Source organism: Ursus americanus, chromosome 29 (genome assembly GCF_024610735.1).
Source record: "Ursus americanus isolate L20-20 chromosome 29, mUrsAme1.1.p, whole genome shotgun sequence".
Lineage (NCBI taxonomy): Eukaryota > Metazoa > Chordata > Mammalia > Carnivora > Ursidae > Ursus > Ursus americanus.
In genome coordinates this window covers 12,422,489-12,436,888 of record NC_142155.1, presented here as the reverse complement: position 1 = coordinate 12,436,888, position 14,400 = coordinate 12,422,489, and the positions used below count along the sequence as shown (strand labels likewise).

General features: G+C 36.6%; 1 protein-coding gene across 7 annotated transcripts in view; it reads left to right on the top strand.

Annotated features, from left to right (window-relative positions):
* Nucleotides 1-7,986: 7,986 nt before the first annotated feature.
* The window catches only part of FAM135A (family with sequence similarity 135 member A), a 126,008-nt gene continuing 119,594 nt past the window's right edge, over nucleotides 7,987-14,400 (top strand). For 2 of the 7 annotated variants that reach the window (XM_045803291.2, XM_045803313.2), the window contains exons 1-2: nucleotides 7,988-8,298; nucleotides 9,889-9,977. The gene's annotated coding sequence lies outside the window, so the exon portion shown is untranslated. Of the gene's footprint in view, nucleotides 8,299-9,888; nucleotides 9,978-14,400 lie in introns of all 7 variants that reach the window. The other 5 variants (XM_045803272.2, XM_045803302.2, XM_045803322.2 and 2 more) reach the window with 5 other exon arrangements.

The following is a 14,400-nucleotide window of genomic DNA, read 5'->3' as shown; positions in this document are numbered from 1 at the left end:
ACAGTTTTGTAGAAATTACTGTGTTCAAGAGACTTGAATGTATCAGCTTGGGAACATTAAAGCTCTGTTATTTGTCTTGTAGAAAAAGAGAAAATGAGCTAAATAATATCTTCGTTTAAAATTAAAAATCAGGGGCACCTGGGGTGTTCAATCAGTTAAGCATCTGCTTTAAGCAGACCCACCAGAGTCCCAGGATCAAGCCCTTATTCTGACTCCCCTGTCAGTGGGGAGTCTGCTTCTCCCTCTTCCCCTCCCCCTGCTCTGCTGTCTTTCTCACTCTGTCTCTCAAATAAATAAAATCTTTAGAGAAATATAAATTAAATTAAATAAAAAATTGTCAAACATTGAATTTTATACCTTCTCTGTATGTAAGAAAGATAGTCTATTAATTTGTTTACAAAGGACTCGTTAGCTGATTTCAACCAAGACTAATTTTATTACCCTATTATTGTACTGTGTCTAGCAAATCTAAGAATAATAGATTAACTCTTTAAAGATTAAAAAAATATAAGTGAGTTCTATTTGAATTTTTTTTTTGCAGAGGCCCAGAATTCTAAATTAAATACTATCTTACCATTCATTCTTAATTGTTTCATTAAATTAAAGTATGTGAAAGCATAAAGTATATTTATTGAAGTCTGCTTTGTACAAGGCAATATGCACAGATAGAAAGAAGAACAAAATATGTAGTCTAAATTAAAGGAACTCTTATACTAACATATATGCCAAAAAAACTCAATGTAACATGAATACCTTCCTATGCCAGAACAGTACATAGGAAGCATTTGTGATTGCTCCATAAATTCAGTCACTATAGCCAGAAAAAATAAATCACATTTCACACTGAAGATTTATAAATAACTGAGCAGAGCAGGGTGCCTGGGTGGCTCAGTCAGTTAAACATCTAACTTGATTTCAGCTCAGGTCATGATCTCAGGGTTGTATGATCAAGCCCCAAGTTGGGCTCCATGCTAGGCATGGAGCCTGCTTAAGTCTCTTTCTCCCTTTTCCTCTGCCTATCCCCATCCCTAAAAACAAAAACAAAAATTAAAAAACAAAAACAAAAAAACCTGAGCAGACCAAAATAGTCCCCAAATCTACTCTACTCATCCCCTTCCTGCTTAATGAAATATCCTGAGAAAACATCAAAGTATAATGAAAGGAATGAAAACAATACGTTCACTAAAACTGACAAGATTATTTACACAGGTGAATCGCAGACTAATGGAGTCTATGACATTAGCATCCTGCTAACAATACAGACGTAGAAACTGAGGGCTAAGATGGTTACATGGGTAGCCCAGATTCACACTGTTTTTCAAATCTGAAAATGAAACAGTAGCCTTTCATTTTACCAAATTGATAAGTAGAAGAATAGTCCTCCCTGGACAAAATTAAATATTTATTCAGTAATTATTTTCTGCATTTAGATGTAATTCAGCTCAAACCTTTTCTACTTTATGAAAGTATCTTTGAGAGAAAGAAGAGTTTCAGAAAGGATATCTTCAATTTTTAATCCCTTCTAATTTCTTATCCTGATGCTGTGGTAAGGACAATCTAAAGCAAAAATTTTCTAGGAAACTGGAAGACCCCCTTATTTTTTGCTAAGACACTAAAAAAGCCCTATGGCATCTACATTCCTGTCTTAGTCTATTTGAGCTGTTATAAAAAAAAATACTATAGACTGGAAGACTTATAAACAACATAAACTTATTTCTCATGGTTCTAGAGGCTGGAAGTCCAAGAATAAGTTGCCAGCACAGTCAGTGCCTGGTGAAGACCTACTTCTTTATTCACAGATGGTATTTTTTCACTGTATCTGTACAAAGCAGAAGGAGAAAAGAAGCTTTATTGGGTTGCTTCTATAAGGGCACTAACACTATTCATGAGGGCAGAGCCATCTATGATGAAACTGCAGAGAGTACTCATAATGGTTATGCTTCATATTAGGGAAAAATTAGTCCTAGACTAAGTTCTGCTATTATTCTGCCTAACAAACCATAAAAGCAAAACTTGAAAGGATCAAAGTGTTTCCAAGTAACTTAGTTGCACTCCAGGAGAAGCTCAAGAACATTTACAGGAATACAAAAATATTTGAAACCCAACAAAATAAAATTTACAATGTTGGCAATCAAATAAAAAATTATCAGGCATTCAGTCAGAAAAATACAACCTATCATACAGAAAAAAATCAAACCATTGAAATTGACCCAGAAATGGCACAGATAACAAGACACAGATTAGTAGACAGAACATTAGAAGACATAACTGTATTCACATACCAAGAAACTAAAGGAAATATTGAACATGTTAAAGAGAGATATGAGCAATATAAAAATTTTTATCAAATGATTTTCCCTATTCTACATGGCAAAACCACAATGTGTGAAATAAAAAATATGCTGGAAATTATTAACAGTGGAGTAGACATATAGAAGGAAATATTACCGAACTTGAAGACATTGCAATAGGAACCATCCAAAATGAAACATAGAGGGGAAAAAATCCTGAGGAAAAAATAAAATAGGGCACAAAAATGCTGTAGGACTACTGTAAACCATCTAAAATATGTGTAATGGTAGTTCCCCCTAAAAAGGAAAGAAAGGTAGAGAGGAATATTTCAATAAATAATGGCCAAAAGTATTCAAAGACTTTATGAAAAATGTAAATTCATGGATGCATGAACACAACAAAACTCAAGCACAAGTATCATGAAGACAATTACACCAGGACACATCATGATCAAATTACTTAAAACAAGTATTGAAGAAAAGATGGGGGCAGGGGGAGCATATTACACAACCAGGAACAAAGACAAGGATAACTGCAGATTTCTTGTTGGAAACAATGCAAGTGAGAAGACAGTAGAGCAGCACCTTAAAACAGTAAAAGGAAAAAATGTCAATGTAGAATTCCATACCCTGTAAAAAAACAAAGCAAAGACATTTTCACACATACAAAAGCAGAAAGTATTTATGACCAGCATACCTGCACTAAAAGAAATGTTGGAAGGAGAACCAGGAAAGATACCAAATGAAAATCTAGATCAACACAAAAACATGAAGAGCACTAGAAATGACAACTATGTGGGTAAATACAAAAGAATTTATCTAATTATTTAAATTAAAAAAATTGGCTGTTTAAAACAAAAATAATATATTGTGAAGTTTATAACACATGTAGAAATACATGTAAAATGTATGACAATGACTCAAAGCCTCGGAGTGGGAATGGAGTTATGCTGTTGCAAAGGTTTTATACTACGTGCAATGGAGCTGTGTGATTGGGGAAAGGGGAACAGGATGAGTCTAGTTTGAGATATGTTGAGTAAGAGGAGTCAGTAGTATGTGATAAGGTCTGATATGTGAGGAGGTCTGATATGAAGCAGAAGCTATCTGAGTGGAGTTGGCTTAAAGATCAGTATTCAGGATAAGAATGCCTGAGTCATCAGAAGAATGGGATTTTTGCCCTAATACGTTTGCTATCACGGATCAAATGGTAACTAGTATAAATATAATTTTTTTAAAAAGTTAAGCTTCAAGCATATAAGGAAGAGAATAATGCAGAAATCATTTCATTACTATTACTTGATATTAGATAATTATACTTTACAGGAATGATTCAGTGGGATGGTGGTGGGAGGAATGTCTGCTGTCTGATAGATTCTCTCTGAATGATCCAAGCAGACATTCTGTCTGGGAAATCCAGATGATCTGAGTTGCAACTCAAAAGCCACTGTTTGACTGCTCCTTTCACATTGTATAAAGAAACTTTCTGTGGTTTAATAAGTTATGTAGCTATCAGGGTTTTTTCCCATAATATCATTATTAAAGACTATTGTATAAGCATTTTAAGAACTATTTATTTCACATAGACTGAACATTTTTTTTCCTTGAATACATTCACCAGGTTCAAACCCAGAAGAATACGCAATAAAAAGTCTTCTTCCCTCCCTTCACCAAGCGCTCCAGGCTCCAAGTTTCCCTTTCAGAAGCAACCAACGTTATAAGTTTAAAAAAAAAAAGAAGAAAAAAAATTTTTTTGATGGTTTGCTCTTACATTACAGGAAGAAAAAACTGGTAACTGAGTTTTATATGGTGGTTCCTCCAGAAAGACCATAGTTATTAACTCATGAAATAATGTTACAACATTAAGTTATGAAGTAATACATTTGCCTTTCTGGTTTGTAGCTGTTAACAACCCATGAAGGAAGCTCTGTAATGAAACTTTGTTTTGCCCCATCTCATATTTGTTGTTAAATTATATAACTTTTAAAAAACTTATCCTTGAGTTCTATGGGCACTCACTCAAGCTACAAATGATTAAATCTATACACAGAAACAAGAGTGACTGTCCCAGAAGGGGTGTTATTATTTTATTAATATTGTAATACTCTAATTAGAGAATACTCCAATTCTTATCAAACATAAAAATAATTTTTAAGGGAATTCAGAATTCCTTGTATAAAATCCCCAAAAGAATCATATTTCTGGAAAAAAGTGAAATAATTTTGACTATACTTTTTTTAATTTAAAATTTGAAGTTGATAGTAACCTATTGAAAGCAGTAAGAATATTTTAAAGATCATAAATCCAGGAAGGAAAATTTTAAGCCAATTCATTATTTGCTTAATGAATTAGTATCTAGGAACAGACAAATATAGACATATTTCCATGAGGCTATTTCCAAACTTACAATATTCATTTCTTCTCATGTCTCAATCTTTAGCTGAGCCAATATTGTGCAACTTTGTAGGGGAGAGATAACCTGATCTTCAGTTTAAGAGAATACTCCAGTTAGAAGAGTTTAGTAAAGATACAAAAGCATTCTGTGCCAAAGTTAAATTATGTAAACTCACTACAGGATAGAAAGTATCCCAAACCTTGCATCCTTTCAGTATTCATGACTTGTAAAGAAAATAACATATATAACTTAAGACTTAGCTTAATGGACATTAAATGTGACACAAAAATGTAACGAAGCATGAAGTCTGATTCAAAACCTGAGGAGATAAATGGGAAGTAAATTTAGAATCATAAAGTTTCTAAAGGCCCTTAGACACTATAATCTGATTCTCTTTTTATCGAGAGAAAACAAGGACCTAGAGAAGTTAAGAGACTCTCAAGATTACACAATATACTGCAGAATCTAGAACTTGAACCCAGATAATCTGACAATTAGATCAACACATTCTCTAATAGCCTGAATGTCAGGAGATATCATAATTTTTCTAGTTTTCTTTAAGAGATTATTTTATATTCTTCTATTAATGAATAATTTCCAGGAAGTGTTGTCTAAATTTCCAGGTAGTTCAATGCTCCTCTTCTGGGCCCCCAAACAACAGGTGCCTACCCCAATTTTAGTTCTTTAGTACAATTTATTGGCATTTGAGTTGCCTGTCTCCCCCTACCAATTTGTAAATTCCCTGAGCATTGGGAATGACTCTTAATCCTCATTGTACCCTAGTAACTAGTACATTGCTTGACACACTCTGAATAGTAATCAAAAATACTAGTTGAATTGATCCTTCCTTGAAATCCTTCAAAGGCTCACCATGGTCTGACCTTTGCCTACTTCTCTAACCTCACATCCTCAAATTGTGCATCAAATTGCTCTTTGTTTAATTCAGTTCTGTGCAAAGATAGTTTCTTATTGCACAGTTTTGTTCAAGCAATTCCTTTCCCTTTTTATCTCCCCCCTACATATGCACACACACATCTCCCATATTAACTCTCTGGAATCATTTTCTCCTGGAAGTCTTTCCTGACTCATGACCTCTCCCAGCCTAAGTTGGGTTAATGATCCTCCTCTGAGCTCCAGCAGTTCCCTGTGCACCTAGCTTTGCACTACACACATTACATCATAAAGGAATTATGCAAACACTCCATCCAAGTTCTGTTTTATTCATGTTGGTATCCTCCAAAATTAGTACACTGTCTGGCGCATAGATGATTTAAAAATGTGATTTGAATAAAAAGAACACGTAACAGAGAAGAAATCTTGGCACAGGGTGTATTTTAGGAAAGGCATAGATGTGGAAATGCAAATAATGGGATATTTCATATATTTTTCTAAGAGACAGAACTAAAAGAATAAAAAAAGGCTTTCAGTTTTGAGGCTATGAATTCAAATCACAAAACAAACAATAAAGGTCCTTATGAGAAAGATATTAAAATGGTATTTGGCTATTTAAGAAAAGACAGAGATTAGGAACCAGGAAAGATCATTCATGCAAATGCTAATACACTGGTTATCATAGGATAATAGGGCACTCACAATCATGTTAAAGATGCATACTAAGATGAAGAAAAGCCAGAGGTTGGGGTGCCTGGGTGGCACAGCGGTTAAGCGGCTGCCTTTGTCTCAGGGCGTGATCTCGGTGTTATGGGATCGAGCCCCACATCAGGCTCCTCTGCTGTGAGCCTGCTTCTTCCTCTCCCACTCCCCCTGCTTGTGTTCCCTCTCTCGCTGGCTGTCTCTATCTCTGTCAAATAAATAAATAAAATCTTAAAAAAAAAAAAAAAGAAAAGCCAGAGGTTATATTATATTCAAAACTTGACCCTCAGATGACCTAGGCTGCCTGCAAGGCATCATCATTACAGATGGTCCCTTACTTAAGACGGTTTGACTTAAGACTTCTGTCTTTACCATGGAGGGAAGGTGATAAGCATTCAGTAGAAACCAAACTTCAAATTTTGAATTTTGATCTTTTTTCAGGTTAGCAAAATGCAATATGATATTCTGTCATGATACTGGGCAAAGGGAGCAAACTACAGCTCCCAATCAACCATGCAATCCTGAGAGTAAACAACCAATAGACTTACAGCCATTATCTTTTTCAATTTCAGCACAGTATTCAAGAAATTACATGACATACTTAACACTTTATTATAAAATAGGCTTTGTGTTAGATGATTTTGCCCAACTGCAGGCTAATGTAGTATTCTGAGCACATTTAAGGGAGCCTAGGCTAGGCTATGATGCTCTGTAGTTTAGATGTATTTCAAGCATTTTCGACTACAGTATTTTCAATTTATGATCGGTTTATAAGGTCATAACCGTCGTAAGTCATGGAAGAGCTGTATTCCCAAATAAGTACAGAAACTCTTTTCTTTTGAATTCATTCTTGTTGTGGTAAAATATACATACAAAATGAACCATTTTAAACATTTTCAAAAGTACAGTTCAGTATCATTAAGTATACTAATAGTTGCACAACCATCGACACTATACATTTTCCTACATCACTTTTAACACACATTACAGCCACAATTTCCTTTTTTCCATTAACTTCGCTTTAGTAATACACTGAACTTCATGCACTACAAAAGGTTCTGCTGGACTAGATTCAGAAGCTGGTTAAGAAGTAAGTCACTGAAGGATTATCCTTCACGGGCTATCCAAATCATAGGCTTCTTTTAGTGGAATTTCAAAGCTAAAGACCACTTCATCGCCTTCCTCCCGCCTTTGTGGGCATCAGTAACCTAGCAGTAACCACAGCAGCATCCAAATCTCTTAAAAAATGCAACTAGTCCCTAAGCAGCAGTCTCGAGCCGGCGCGGAACTCCCGCAGCTTCCTTTCCTACTGCGCAAGGTGAGTAGCGCAAGGACTGGGTTCTTTATCCGGGACCGCAGCCAAGAGGTCAAGAAGACAGAAGAATAAAGAACAAGAGCTGAAGTCTTAGCACTCTCTCTTGCCCTCCTCCAGTACCCTCCTCTTCAGCAGAAAACACAGGTAGCCTCTTAGCTTGTTTCTTTAAACTCCTAGCCCGACCCTTCTACGGGGGACTCGCGCATTTTATTGACGCAAAACTCCCGTTCTCGCGAGAACTTGGGAACGAGAGGCAAATAGAGTGGACAAATCTCTTGAAATCTCAGTTGGCGCTGGAGCTAGAGCGGCGGTTGCGAGGCTTGGAACGAGGGGGAGGGGCGGGGCGCAGTGCTTGGAAGGGGCGGGGCCTAGCCCTAGAGAGAGGAGGGACCAGTTTGGAGTGGGGAGGCGAGAGAAGGCCGGGGGCGGGGCCGCAGGGCAGGAGACCTGTTGATCGCAGGTAGCGCAGGCTGGCCGGGGTTCCCTCGGGACCGGGGCGACTGCGCATGCTCGGTGGAGGTTTCGGGCCAGTAGCCGAGCGGCGGTGACGAACCGGCTTCTCTGCTGCGGTGGTTGCGGTTGCTGCGATGGCGATGTGAGGGGGCCCGGGGCGGGATGGTGCTGACCCGGGTAGGGCCGTCTTTTTCCAGCAGGACAACGAGCTCCTCCGTCCAACAGGCGGTGGCGGAGGACAAGCCGGGCGAAAGGTAAGCCCCTAACTGTCCTCTCCGTCTCCCCCGGCTCCCTACACCCAAGACCCCTCCCTCTTTCCCACGGGCCCGGCAGGAAGCGGCCTCCTTCTCCTTGTCCCCGCTCGCCTCCTTCAGCCCTTCACCCGGCCGCTCCCGGTCGGAGCCCGGCCCCGGGCCCGCTGAAGGTCGGTGGGGACGGCTGTGCAGAGTGCCCTCCGGGTGGCGAAGAGCCACGGCGTCCCGCCCGCCGTGTGCTCCCTGCTGTCTCTGCCCCTGCAGCGTGTCCCTCGGCCGGCTCTTCCTGAACCTCACTCCTCCAGTACCCAGACGTCGCCTGCCCTTCGCGGTCGGCTCGGTCCTCAGGGCTCTGTCCTCCCTTTACCCCCATTTCGTGGTTATGCTCTTTCATCCCCCTCCTCCCACGTGCCCTTTCGCTCCGCTGGTCTCCCGGTTGAGGCAATGTATCCTTTTGCTCGCCTTAATTTCTTCATTCTCACTGTGCATCCCTAGTTTGGCTCTTCCCGACTCTCCTTACCGACCAAGTTTGCCTCTATAATTTCTTCCTTGGCTCTCTTCTTTCCTCGTTTCAGCACTTCGTCTTCGTTCTCTTGTGAGTTTCTGATCGTGTGTTTGCTTTAACATCGGTTTGCGCTGGAGTTCATTCTATGCCCCACCTTACCTTCGCAGGCCCTCACACCCTTAATCTTTAGCTGTCTTTTGGTACCCTGTTTCGTCGCTTTGCGTTTATTGCCCCCATGTCCCCCACCCCCGTCCTTTTCCATTATGATCCTATTTACAGTATCTAATCTTGGGCGCTTTTTTTTTTCTAAAACTGTTTATTGTTTTATGAGGTTTTTTTTTTTTTTTGCTTTTGCATAGATCGAGACTCTTTAATCTGTTTAACTTTTCATTAAATCTCTGAAGAGTTCAGTCTCTCTGCTTTCTATGTAAGCTAGGTATCCACTCAGTATTCTTAGTTCATCTTCCAATTTAATAAAATCTCTTCATCTTTTTTCTTCCTTGACTGGGAATATTATCAAAAGAGTGACAGTAGCAATAAACCTCTTACATTTACTGATTGAACCTTTAATTTTTAAGAATTATGTTTACCTTAAGTGTCAGAAGAAGCAGGTTGAGTATAGACTTGATGGAAATATAAAGTGTTAAAATTTGTTAAAGGCTGATTTACAAACATAAGGTTAAAATTTGGAAATTTGATTGCCCTTCAGTAAAAAACGGTAGTCCAAGAGCTAACCTTAAATGAAATTTAATAAATTTTATTTTATGAAATTCATTAATAATTTGATGTTTTATATATTTATTATTGCAAATTATTGCATCATTTTTCCTGAGGGTCTCTGTTCTCTTTAATAAATGCATATAATTTCTACTAATTTAAGAATAGATTTAGTGTGCCTACTGAATGAAAAATATGTGAGAACAGAAGTATTAAATTTTTGAATTGGGGAAAAGAACTTTCTAACCATTGTTGGGCCCCCCCTTTTCATTTACATAAAACCTCCCTATATAAATAATGGTATAGTATTTTATTTTGAAGGCATCTGCTGAAGCAGATACTTTAAGTGAAGTTTGCCTTTATTCTAGGGTTGAAGATCAACCGGATTATGTATTTCGTTCTGGAATCTCAAAGCAGTCCACAAACAGTAAATTCTTCCTTATGTTGTCTGTGTCAGGTAGGAATTAAAATTTTCTGTTTCTGTTATACAGAAGGGAAATACCAAGGAAAAAAGGGTAGTTTCTTATTCAAATTGATATTAGAGATAAATGTGAAGGGAAATACAATTTAGGATCCGATGTTTTTAAGCCACACCTCTTTTGGAAGAACCAGCAGTTGTGTGTGGTAGAAGGTGATGAACTCCTCAACTTTTAAGATTTTTTAAAAATGATTTTTCCGATGCAAATAGAGATAACTGCTGCTTCTGAAGGAAGCTTTCCCACCTTTCAAAGGCAGGTCTTTTTATTTTTAGGTAACAATTCATTAAAAAAAGTGAATGCCTACAAATTCTACTTAGCATTTTTTTTTAAGTGTGTTGATTCTGTGCTCTGAGCAATTAAGAATTTGTGGTGGACAGCAGGCATAGAATTTGATGTCAGAAGATCCAAACTCTTATGATGACTCATGACATTAATTTGTAGAAGCCACTTAACCTCTATAAGCTAGTTGTCTTTACCTGTAATAAGTGGGTGAAAGAGGTGGCCACCCAGTGATCTTTCAATAGCAAAGTAAGCCTTATTTGAATACGTGTAGGGCCACCACAGACAAAAATTGCTATATAAATACTTTATTTCTATCTGTTTTAGGCTCTGTAAGCGTATCATTGGTTAAATTCCGGATCAATCTGGAATTTAGATTTTTAAAATTTTAGACTTCTGTGAAAAATCTGGTAAAATGCTGGTGAACTGTGTACTAGTTTATATTAATGTTCATATACAATGAAGCAGATGCTGTAGCATTCAGTATATAGAATGAAAATGCCCTTTGCCAGGATTTGACACTGAAAAGAGATGTAAGAGTTATTCATACATCTTTGGTTACCTCCATAATTTTCTGTTGTCCTATATTTTAGCTTTGTTTATTGTAGATATAGACCCATGACAGTGGGCACTGTTAAGGGATTAGAAAGGGCAAGGATTTCCTTTGCTTTGATTCTATGTATTGAGGAAAAACTGCTTAAAAGTGAGTTTTGTGATACATACATGTATGTATTTAAGTGAATGGATGGAGATGGGAGGATATAGGTTTAAAATGAGTAATGTGTTCTTTGTTTTTCTTTTCCTCAAGTTGTTTGTCAGGAAGAAAGTTTAGAAATGAATAAGTAAGAAGCAGAATGGTGATACCAAAAAAAAAAAAAAATGCTTAACGAACCCAGTGAGTTTTTAGAAAAGTTACAAAGCACAAGTTGTTAGGCCGGTCTAGATTTTTCAGAAGGAATAGAGTGAAACAACTCCACAGTGGGTTTCACCATTTTAACAAGTACATACTTAGTTATCAATAATGTGCTAAATTTAATAAAAATTAGCCTCTTTTTTCTTAACAGGAATATACAGGGTATTAGGCGTATTATACCAGATTATACCAGATCTCTCCTTCTTATTTTGATGAAACAATCTTTATGAACTATCTCTCAACCAAAACAACATTCTGAGAAAATTATAGTATATTCCTTTCATGGGATTAGGTCTCTTTAGACCATCCGTAATGTAGCAAGTATTTCTAAATTATATTGTCAATCTATAATCTGTAATTGATAGTATTATGGAAAATTTCTGTTAAGTTTTATGAAATGTCCTTTTGCTACAGTTCTTAATATAATCAGACCTAGAAGTATTCCTTCATTGAAATTCCCTTGACGTTGTCTTATGGGATGCAGCTGTTTCATTCATGATTTTTTTTTAGAGCAGTGTTATCTCTGACATCCGCTCTTTGATGTCTCAAGTTGCCAGTAAGTCATGGTCTTCAGTTGGAAATACTGCTAACTGTAAATGTCTAAACAGCAGGCTCAGGGCTTACTGACAGTCACAGTTCCAGGCCTTGGAAGCCTGTATTACCTTTGCTATCACTTTTGCCTTTTGGAATTAAGGACCCAGATTTTAAAACCACCCTCATTCTACCTCAGGCTTACTGAAAATTATTTTCCTCAGGTAAGATAAGATTAGAATGTAGGCTGTCACCAGTCCTGTTCTGTAAAATTAATAAGTTTCATATCAAAGTATAATAATTATATAATAAAATGCTTGCCAAAGGCCTCATTTTTATAGAAGAGTTCTGAAATAGACCTTCAGGCAGGGGGAACCAAAGAAATGTCTTTAAGGAAATCAGTAGAAAAAATTTTTAAATAGAAGGTTGAAATACAGTCTCCTTTTTCCCCTAGTTTTTCTCCGCACCAAGAGCTAAGATGATCTTAATTGGAAGCAAACAGTTTTCCCTTTAAGGTCTAATGGCCTATAAATAACAATATTTTTAAGCCACACAATTGAAACTGATAATAAAAACCTATTTAGTTGAGTTACATCATTTTGAATAGACATTTCTCTAAATGAAAGCATATTTAAAAATTGAGATACAATATTGAGATGTAGGGAATTGTTGAATCACTATATTGTACACCTGAAGCTAATAAAACACTTTATGTTAACTATACTGGAATTAAAATAAAAACCTAATACATTAAAAAAAAAGAAAAAATGAGATAAAATAAAATCATAATATCAACTATTTATAGAACACCATGCACGAAGTGCCATGCTTAGTGCTTTGTGTATATTCGTATATATTATCTTCATAAGCCTTACCTTTTGACCTAGGAGTTACAAATATTATTTCCATTTGAGAAAAGTAAGATTTTGTGAGTCTGGATTAGAATCCAGATCTCCTGACATCAAAATTACTGGTATACCTAAGAAAGCAAGAAAGCATAGACTTTTAAGAAAGCATTGTTTGTTAGGATATTTTTCAGAGAGAGGATTGTAATTCTTTGTTCTGGTTCTGAGCTTTGTTGAGATAACCGATAAGGTGAAATATTTTAAGGGATGCTGGGCAGATCCCTGCACTAGGTAGTAGATAATGACTGTGGTTCTTTCCAAATTTCTCTTCATATTAAAAGAAGTAACTGATTTTTGCTCATTTGGGCTATTTTTGTTTTGTTTTTTAATATTTATTTATTTATTTTAGAGAGAGCACACAGCAGGGAGGAGCAGAGGGGGAGAGAGTCTTAAGCAGACTCCTCACTCAGAGCAAAACCCAATGTGGGGCTCAGTCTCACAACCCTGAGACCATGACCTCCTGAAACCAAGGGTTGGACACTTAACTGACTGTGCCACCCAGGCACCCCCATTCTTGTTTTTTTAAAGTATATAATAACAGGATATATTCAGAGGCATTCTGTATTCTATTACTGTCAGGTTTGATTTATGGCATGGATGTGTCCCTGAAAAGTTTATATGAGCTGGTTTCAATAAATTAAATATTATTTTCCCATTGTAAATACAATGTGAGAGGTAGCTTTCATTAAGTGTTTCATAATGAACAATAAAAGTTCTTTCTCTGTCTCTTTACTTCATTCTCATGTAATAAGTTAACCATGGGAGTACTCTCAGAAGGTACCAACATTCTGTCTATGTTTAAAAAAATATTTTTTCTATGGATTTTCTGTCATATTAACACAGTTACCCAAAGTGAACAATGTTTTGTTTTGAGAATGCTTACTTCTTAAGTGCCAGTTCTAAGATTAGTAATAATATATTTCTCTTTTATTAGACAACAACTGTTCAAAATCAAACTTTAAAGAAATTAGAAGAGAACAGTGCCTTTAAAACTTCAGATTTTGTGTTTGTGGGTGTGGAATGTGAGAAATTTGAAGATTTCATAGAGAGTAATACTAATTACATGGAAAATTAAATGTGGTTAATTTGTCAAGGGTAATTTTTTTCATTAATGCTGTATTCTGATTTCAGTTGTAGGGGCATATTTATCTCATAACTTGAAGATCTTTTAGTCTATTTCCTATAACAATTCAGGTGTAGACTTTATAATTACTCAAGTTTAAATTTAGGCCATGTAGTTTGGCACATTTGAGGGTTTTGTCCTTTTTCCATTATTTCCTAACTATGATCTTGTGTAAGTTATGTAAACTTTTTGCTCTTTAGTTTCCTCGCCTGTAAAGTGGAGTAATGATAGCTCTTTGAGATTTTTGTGAGAATTAAATGCAACAGTATAGTTAAAACTACTGGGGTAGTAGTAGGTACTCCAAAAAGTTCTGAATGCTTATATTTGGTTTCAATTTGATATTGCTATTTGATCTATATTTTGATATCAGTAGAGAAATATACAGCTTTTTAAAATACAGTTTGCCTATCAAGTTGTTCTCATTATCTTCCCTTTTGAAGGTCTCCTCTCCTCCTCTCCCTAAAAGAAGAATTTAGTACTTTATTCTCTTCTTAAATATTTCTGTAATTTGGGCAGTATAGCATATGGCTGGCCATCAAGAATTGATTTTGATGAGTAAGCAGTGGCAGCAAAAGTTTCTAGACCAGTGTTCTTCCTTAATTTACATGTCCTTTCTACTGTAATTATTCTGATAAGCTTGTCTTCGCCGT